A 10,640-nucleotide genomic window follows, 5' to 3' on the forward strand; every position below is an offset into this window, starting at 1 on the left:
AAACAAGGACACTACATAATGATCAAGAGATCAATCCAAGAAGAAGATATAACAATTTAAAATATATATGTACCCAAGATAGGAGCATCTCAATGTATAAAGCAAATGTTAACAGACATAAAGAGAAAAATTAACAGGAACACAATAATAGTGGGGGACTTCAACACCCCACTTACATCAATGGATAGATCATCCAGACAGAAAATCAATAAGGAAACATAGGCCTTAAATGATGCATTGGACCAGATGGAATTCATTGATATTTATAGAGTAATCCATGCAAAAGCAGCAGAATACACATTCTTTTCAAGTGTACATGGAACATTCTCCAGGATAGATGACATGCCGGTCCACAAAGCAAGGCTTAGTAAATTTAAGAAAACCGAAATCATATCAAGCATCTTTTCTGATCACAGCACTATAAGAATGGAAATTAACTTCAAGAAAAAAACTGCAAAAAAACACAAACACACAGAGGCTAAATAATATGCTACTAAACAACCAATAGATCACTGAATATATCAAAAAATACCTAGACACAAATCAAAACAAAAACATGATGATCCAAAACCTATGGGAAGCAGCAAAAGCAGTTCTAAGATGGAAGTTTATAGTGATACAAGCCTACCTCAGGAAACAAGAAACATTACAAATAAACAAACTAAGCTTATACCTAAAGCAACTAGAGAAAGAAGAACAAACAAAACCCAAAACTAGTATATGGAAAGAAATCATAAAGATCAGAGCAGAAATAAATGAAACAGAGACTAAAAAACAATAGAACAGATCAATGACACTAAAAGCTGTTTCTTTGAAAAGATAAACAAAACTGATCAACCTTTAGCCAGACTCATCAAGGAAAAAAGGGAGAGGGCTCAAATTAATAAAATCAGAAATAAAAAAGAAGTTACAACTGACATCACAGAAATACAAAGGATTCTAAGAGGCTGCTACAAGCAACTATATGCCATAAAATGGACAATGTAGAAGATATAGACAAATTCTTAGAAAGGTACAGCCTCCCAAGACTGAAACAGGAAGAAATAGAATAGAAAATATGAACAGACCAATTATCAGTAATGAGATGAAATTAAAGATTAAAAAACTTCCAACAAAAGTTTAGGACCAGATGGCTTCACAGGTTAATTCTACCAAACACGTACAGAAGAGTAAACACCTATCCTGAAACTATTCCCAAAAAAATGCAGAAAAGGGAACATTTCTGAAATCATTTTATGAGGTCACCATTACTCTGATACCAAAATGAGACAGAGATGTCACACACACACACACACACACACACACACACACACACACACACAATTACAGGCCAGTATCACTGATCAACATGGATGCAAAAATCCACAACAAAATACTAGCAAATCAACTCCAACAACACATTAAAAAAGGATCATACACCATGATCAAGTGGAATTTATTCCAGGGATGCAAGAATTTTAACAATAGCCACAAATCATTTCAACATTAACAAATTGAAGAATAAAAACCATACGATTATTGCAATCGATGCAGATAAAGCTTCTGATAAAATTTAACATACATTTATGAGAAAAACTCTCCAGAAAGTGGGCATGGAGGGAACATACCTCAATGTAATAAAGGCCACATATGGCAAACCCACAGCTAACATTATGCTCGACATTGAAAAGCTAAAAGCATTTCCTCTAAGATTAGGAACAAGACAAAGATGCCCACTCTCACCACTTTTATTCAACATAGTTGTGGAGGTCTTACCACAGCAATCAGAAGAGAAAGAAATAAAAGGAATTCAAATTGGAAAATAAGAAGTAAAACTGTCACTGTTTGCAGATAACATACTATACATAGAAAACCCTAAAGAGGCTATCAGAAAACTTTTAGAACTCATCAATGAATTCAGTAAAGTTGCAGGATACAAAATTAATATACAGAAATCTGTTACACTTCTATACACTAACAACAAAATATCAGAAATAGAATTTAAGGAAACAATCCCATTTACAATTGTATCAAAAAAAGAGTAAAGTACCTAGGAATAAACCTACCTAAGGAGGCAAAAGACCTGTACTAGGAAAACTGTAAGATGCTGATGAAAGAAATTGAAGATGACACAGATGGAAAGATATACTGTTCTTGAATTTGAGGAATCAACATTATTAAAACAACCATACAATCCAAAGAAATCTACAGATTCAGTACAATCCCTATCAAATTACCAATGGCACTTTTCACAGAGCTGCAACAAAAAAAATTTACTGTTTGTATGGATACACCAAAAACCTCAAATAGCCAAAACAATTTTGAGAAAGAAGAGCAAAACTAGAGGAACCAGGCTCCCTGACTTCAGACTATACTACAAAGCTACAGTAATCAAAACACTATGGTGCTGGCTCTAAAACACACACATAAATCATTGGCACAGGATAGAAAGTCCAGAAATAAACCCATGCACTTATGATCAATTAATCTAAAACAAAGAAGGCAAGAATATGCAATGGAGAAAAGACAATCTCTTCAATAAGGGGTGCTGGGAAAACTGGACAGCTGCATGTAAAAGAAATTAGAACATTCTCTAACACCATATACAAAAATAAACCCAAAATGGAGTAAAGACCTGTGTGTAAAACCAGAAGTCATAAAAATCGTAGGGGAAAACATAGGCAGAACTCTTTAATATAAATTGTAGGAATAGTTTTTGGATTCATCTCCTAGAGTAATGGAAATAAAAGCAAAAATAAACAAATGGGACCTAATTAAACTTAAAAGCTTTTGCACTGCAAAGGAAACTATAAATAAAATGAAAATACAACCAATGGAATGGGAGAAAATATTTGCCAATGATGCAACCAACAAGAGATTAATTTCCAAAATACACAAACAGCTCATACAGCTTAATATCAGAAAAACAAACAACCCAATCAAAAAATGAGCATAAGACCTAAACAGACATTTTCTCCAGAGAAGATATACAGATGACCAATAAGCACATGAAAAGATGCTCAACATCGCTAATCATCAGGGAAATGCAAATCAAGACTACAATGATGTACCACCATACACCAGTCAGAATGGCCATCATTAAAAATTCTACAAGTAATAAATGCTGGAGAGGGTGTGGAGAAAAGGGAACTGTTGGTGGGAATGGAAATTTGTGCAGCCACTATGGAAAATAGTACGGATGTTCCTTAAAAAACTAAACATAGACTTACTATATGATCTAGCAATCCCACTCCTGGGCATATACCTGGGAAAGATGAAAATTCTAATTCAAAAAGATATATATGCACCTCAGTGTTCACAGCAGCACTATATATACGATAGCCAAGACATGGAAACAAGCTAAATGTTCATCAACATATGACTGGATAAAGAAGATGTGGTATAAATTTGACAACATTGTAAAATGACTATAACTCAATAAAAAATGTTAAAATTTTTTTAAAAATTAAAAAAAAAAAAGATGTGGTACAAACATGCCCCCAATAGAATATTACTCGGCCATTAAAAAAACGAATGAAATAACGCCACTTGCAGGAACATGAACAGACCTACAGATTATCATATTAAGTGAAGTAAGTCAGACAGAGAAAGACAAATATATGACATCACTTATATGTAGAATCCAAAAAAATGATACAAATGAACTTATTTATATACCAGAAATAGACTTATAGATATAGAAAACAAACTATGGTAACCAAAAGGGAAAGAGGGGGGAGGGATAAATTAGGAGTTTGGGATTAACATATACATACCATTATATATAAAATAGATTAACAAGAACCTACTGTATAATACAGGGAAGTATATTCAATATCTTGTAATAACCTATGATGAAAAAGAATCTGAAAAAGAATATATATATATATATATATGAGTCATTTTGCTGTACACCTAAAACACACTGTAATCAACTATACATCAATAAAAAAAAATTTTTTAAAGAGCAACTTTAAAATGATTACTCAGCAAAAAAAAAAAAAAAATCATGGGGAAAATTAGGATTGTTCCAGAATCTTTAAAAATATTTATTAAAACATTAAAAACTCTCCTACTGGTGGTTATAAATATATCAGCAGTAAACTAATATTTATTTAGTACATTGCATTTTAAAATATTGGAAACGTTGGGGAGTTAATGTGTCAAACTTTATCAATAATAGATTTGAACAAAAAAAATAGATTTGAACAGTGCTTGCCTTTTTCTGACATATGACCTGCTATATGGAGAAAGCATCATTTCTATGCAAATTTTCACATTCCTTTCTAAGTTTGGATCAACTTCCAGTATTTTATCTTTTGTGCTTTCAATGTCATGAAATGTCTCGAAGAGTTCCTTTAATGTGAAGTGTTTGCCAGCATTAGTTCCTCTGGAACATCTTTATTCACAACCACTTTTCCCATTTATACTTTTTTTTTTAAACTGAATTATAGTCATTTTACAATGTTGTGTCAAATTCCGGTGTAGAGCACAATTTTTCAGTTATACATGAACATACATATATTCATTGTTGCATTTTTTTTCACTGTGAGCTACTACAAGATCTTGTATATATTTGCCTGTGCTATACAGTATAATCTTGTTTATCTGCTCTACATATGCCTGTCAGTATCTACAAATTTCAAACTCCCAGTATACTGTTAAGTTCACCTTTACTCATTTCTGCTAGCTGCATATCTCATCTCTTGAACAATGTATCAACATTTCCAGGGTCAGCCATTTCTTCTATAATTCCTTTGATGTCCAGTTTGAATTACACTTCCAGCATTACCATTACTTCTTTCTTTCATGAGATTTCATCTTCACTGGCCAATTTCCACTTTAGAGTATCCATTTTTGTAAAATGCCACATGGATTTATTTTTGGAAGGCAACACAACTCACATTTTGCTGTCTGTGTGTGAACCAAATAACAGATGCACCAATCACCTATAGACTTCCAAAGAAGTGACATGATTATTTAATGATCATGATGCACATTTTTTATTTATAAAGTGATTTGTGAACTGAAGAGATGGTAGCCAAGTGTGTACTTTTACTATTACTGTGGTAACTGAAATCCATGCCTATTAGAACCGTGAGGGTGAGGACTGCCTTACTGCTTTGCAAAATTACAAAGAACACAGGTGGTAGTTTAAGGAAACATTTAAGCTCAAAGGAGGATCTTTTTAAAGTGGGGAAAATTGCAGCTTGTTTGTATAATGGTAGGAATGCTCCTGAAGAGACGAGTAAGTGGGCGATAGAGAAGGAGGGGATATTTACAGGAGTTAACAACTTGTGTAGGCAAAAGAGGGTGGAACCCAGCACATAAGTGGAAGGTTGGTTTTAGGCAGAAGTACAGTTTATCCATTTTAAATGCAAAGTAGAATATATGGGAATGGGGGTTGTAGGTGGTTGTTCTCTCACAAATGCTACTATTTTCTCGGCAGAATAAAAAGCAAGCTCTTTTAATGAGACTAAAACAGAACAGTTGCATATAAATCAATAAAGTTAGAACACTCCCTCTTACCATACACAAAAATAAACTCACAATGACTTAAAGATTTCAACGTAAGACGAGACACTATAAACCTCCTAAAAGAAAACATAGGCAAAACATTATCTGACATAAATCTCAGCAATGTTCTCGTAGGGCAATCTACCCAAGCAATACAAATGAAAGTAAAAATAAGCAAATGGAACCTAATTAAACTTATAAGCTTCTTCATAGCAAAGGAAACCATAAGCAAAACAAAAAGACAACCTACAGAGTAGAAGAAAATATTTGCGAAAGATGAGACTGATAAGAGCTTAATATCCAGAATATATAAACAGCTCATACAATTTAATAACAAAAAATAAACCAACCAATCAAAAAATGGGCAGAAGACCTAAATAAGCAACTCTCCAATGAAGACATATAAATGGCCAACAGAAAAAATGCTCAATATCGCTAATTATCAGAGAAATGAAAATCAAAACTACAATGAGGTATCATCTCACACCAGTCAAAATGGCCATCATTCAAGTTCCACAAACTATAAATGCTGGAGAGGGTGTGGAGAAAAAGGAACTTTCCTACACTGCTGGTGGGAATGTAGTTTGGTGCAGCCATTATGGAAAACAGTATGGAGATTCCTCAAAAAAACTAAAAATAGACTTACCATATGATCCAGCAATCCCACTCCTGGACATATATCCAGAGGGAATTCTAATTCGAAAAGATACATGCACCCCAGTATTCATAGCAGCACTGTTTACAATAGCTAAGACATGGAAACAACCTAAATGTCCATTGACAGGTGACTGGATAAAGAAGTTGTGGTATATATACACAACAGAATACTACTCAGCCACTTGCTGAGTAGTAACATAATAATGCCATTTGCAGCAACATGGATGGACCTGGAGATTGTTATTCTAAGGGAAGCAAGCCAGAAAGAGAAAGAAAAATACCATATGATATTACCTATATGTGGAATCTAAAAAAAGACAAATTACATATGAAAGAGAAACAGACTCAGATGTAGAAAACAAGCTTATGGTTGGAGAGGGAGGGATGAAGGTAGGAAGGGATAAATTGGGAGTTCAAGATTTGCAGATACTAACTACTATATATAAAACAGATAAATAACAAGTTTATACTGTATAGCACAGGGAACTATATTCAATATCTTATAGTAACTTATAATGAAAACGAATATGAAAATTAATATACATATGTGTATATATATGTATGACTGAACTATTATGCTGTACACTAGAAAATGACACAACACTGTAAACTGACTATACTTCAATAAAAAAAGAAGGAATAGGAAATAGTAAAGCCTTGAGGAAAGAAGAAACTGTGCAACTATATGTCTTGGAGAGGGAGAGTGAATTGGTAATGGAAATAAAGATTTCTAAACCCTCTTAGAGTCACTCAAGATCAGGACCAAAAAGAGACCTGCCAGGTTCCTCTGTTATTCCCATTAAGTACATAATAGTCCAGGAAATGGAAAGCAAACCCAAGAAAGTTAAGTTACAGTTATAAAAATAAATAGAAAAATACATTATTGATTTGCTCTGTTTCAGTTATTTAACGTCAAACTGAATTGAAAATAAATATTTCTTTGAGAATTTTGAAGCAAGATACCCACAAATCAAATAATTTCTTTGTTCTTTCACCTAAATTTATATGGTTTTCTGACTTTATTTTCCATACTGTGACTTCCATATAAATCCAAAAATTTATAGCAATTGAGTAGAATTTGAGTTGAAGATGAAATGCAGTAAAATAAATGAACTAGACGAAAATTCAGAAGTCAGACTAGTCCAATGCATAGACCACATGGTAAAAAGTCAATAAAGCAGCTGTATCTCTCATTCAGGTGACAATCACCACAGAACAATTTAAAATGCAGTGAACTGGAGAGGCTGTGGAGAAAAGGGAACCCTCCTACATTGCTGGTGGGAATGTAGTTTGGTGCAGCCACTGTGGAAAACAGTATGGAGATTCCTCAAAAGACTAGGAATAGACTTACCAGATGACCCAGGAATCCCACTCCTGGACATACATCCAGAAGGACCCTACTTCAAAATGACACCTGCACCCCAATGTTCATAGCAGCACTGTTTACAATAGCCAAGACATGGAAACAGCCTAAATGTCCATCAACAGATGACTGGATAAAGAAGAAGTGGTATATTTATACAATGGAATACTACTCAGCCATAAAAACTGACAACATAACGCCATTTGCAGCAACATGGGTGTTACTGGAGAATGTCATTCTAAGTGAAGAAGGCAGAAAGAGAAAGAAAAATACCATATGAGATCGCTCATATGCGGAATCTAAAAAAAAAAAAATACAAAACAGAAACAGACTCATAGACATAGAATACAAACTTGTGGTTGCCAGGGGGACAGAGGGTGGGAAGGGACAGACTGGGATTTCAAAATGTAGAATAGATAAACAAGATTGTACGGTGTAGCACAGGGAAATATATACAGGATTTTGTGGTAGATCACAGCAAAAGAGAATGTGACAATGAATGTATGTACGTTCATGTATAACTGAAAAATTATGCTCTACACTGGAATTTGACACAACATTGTAAAATGACTGTAACTCAATAAAAAAAGTATATATATATATTTTTAAAAAATAAAAAATTAAAATAAATAAATAAAATGCAGTAAGACTTTGACGTCCTCCTAACAAAGGTACTTTATACCTTTCTGAGAGCAAAGTAGGGTTTAACAAAAAGAATCAACCTAATCTAAGAAGTTGAGCTGCAAATAGTTCATCTCTATAAAACAAAACACCCACTCTTCAGAATTCTACCCATCTCCTTTATACAACTTCAAACTTATTTTTAGCAGCTCCAAGTGAAGCCCAAGGGAATGGCTACCCCACCATTTTTCAACACTCCAGGCTCTTCCTTACCTCGTGAGCTTCCACACATGCTGCTCCCTCTGATGACACTTCACCCCATTACTTCTTTTAGTTGGATCCTGTGCAACTTTTGGATCTCACCATAAATGTTATTCCCTCAAAGACCTTTCCTTCATTCCCCAACTAATTTAAGTTTCCCTCCCTCATCTGGCAGATACAAACTACTATGTACAGAATAGATAAACAATGTCCTACTTTATAGCATAGTGAACCATATTCAATGGCTTGCAGTAACCTGTAATGAGAAAGAATATGAAAAAGAATATATATATTTATATGTATAACTAAATCACTATGCTGTACACTAGAAACTAATACAACATTGTAAACCAACTGTATTTCAATGTTTTTAAGTTTAAAAAAGTTTCTCTGTCTTCTCAAAACATCTTATACTTTTACTTCATAGAACATAACGTGATTTGTAATCAAACATTTATTTGCTTAACATCTGTGGCTCCTACTGGAGTATAAACTACATGAAGGCAGGACTAAGTATGACTTATTCACCATGGCATGGACCATTGCTAGCTCAGTGCTTGGAACATGGTAGTCAAGAATAATTATTTGCAGAAAAAGTGCAGTATTCACCAATAAGTATGGTGCGTTTCACAGAAGACCAGAATCAGAGGCAGAGTATTGTTTTCATGAGTCTGAAGGCTTTGAAGAACAAAATTAAGGAGGGAAAGAATGGAAGCAATTCAACTACTTCTTGAGTGCAAAAAGTTAGCACAGGGTCCTAACAAGTGGCTAGAAGACACAGCTGGGAGTCAAATGACTTCAGATTCATGACTCATGGCCCTGTCTCTTAATAGCCATTGTGACTTTGAGAAAGGAACAACCTCCCTTGACCTCAAATCTTTTTATCTGAAAAATGAGAGAGGGGCACCAGGTGATATCTAAAGAGAAGGCATCCCTCTTCTCGTTTTTCAGATGCAAATTGCCACAGTATAGTTAAGCAGTCCTTATGCTTTGAGAGTCATAGAAATCTGATTTACACAAGCACACACAAAATAATTTTTTTTAATCTCTAGAGTTTTACTTGATTATTCAGAGCCCCTTGCTTTACTTTAGATAGCTAAGTTACCCACCTGACTGCATCTTAAGATGACTGAATTGAATTTCCCATTTTATCCTTCTATTTTATGTCATAATGAAGTTCTCATATGGAAACAAAGACAGTTGTATCAGTACAAATGCAAACGTAATCTCTTTTATTATGTGGCATTATTAAAGTGAGACTATGTACATACAGGTTTGCTTCCCAGCAAATCAAAAAAGTGATTCAATTTTTAAAATATGTTTCATCTTTTCCAATCAAGATTTCAGAATGCACATTTCTGAGGTATGCTTAAGCAGTATTTGTGCTTGAGTTTTCCCTGTGTTTTGATTACCAGCTTAGCTACAAAAAGTTGCATTGGCTAGGGCTCTTAGAATTGGTAATGAAGAGAGCAATACACTTTCATTTCACTTCATTTTTTACATACCACCATCAATAACCAAATGAAATCTGAAAGGATCTAACTTTCATCAGTTCTTTAAGAAAGAACACATCATCTTGTAAAAAAAAAATCTGTAAATTTGGAGGCAGAAAGCCTGGTTGGATTCCTGGTTGGAATCCTGGCTTTGTCATCTGCCAACTATACCACGTTAGGCTAGTCTATTAGCTCTTCTGAGTCCAGTTATCTCAACCTTAAATGAAGAACATGGGAGTAGATAAACTGTTAAATCTACTCTAATTCCAAAGATGTGGCAACATCTCTGTGGGCCCAGAAAACACGCTTCTGGTATCTGAGGGCTCTTCAGATACACACAGATGCTGGGTTCTACTGCAGTCCTACTGAGTCAGAACTGCCTGGGGAAGAGGACCAGAGCATCTGGATCTTATAAAAGCTAAACAGGTATTTCTGATGTGCACCCCTGTCTAGGAACTGCACTAGGAAAGCAGGGGCCAGAAGAGTGTTGTGAAGCCCCATAGACAGAGGTTGGGGGGTAGTTCAGAACTGAGAAGGAATCTTCCAAGAGGGCCTGCCTCTTCTAGGGGAGCCCCTAAGGCGAAGGGAAGTTCAAAAGGCAGCTTACCTTCAAGCGAAAGACAGAATCCAAGACCACAACAGAGGCAGAATCAAGTTAAAAAGCAAAAAAGAAAATTTGACAGATGGAAAATATCACAAGATTCAAATATAAGATATCTGCCCACACTGTAGGCTCTCTCTCAGGGCAG

This window comes from Camelus ferus, chromosome 2 (assembly GCF_009834535.1).
Source record: "Camelus ferus isolate YT-003-E chromosome 2, BCGSAC_Cfer_1.0, whole genome shotgun sequence".
NCBI classification, from domain to species: Eukaryota; Metazoa; Chordata; class Mammalia; order Artiodactyla; family Camelidae; genus Camelus; species Camelus ferus.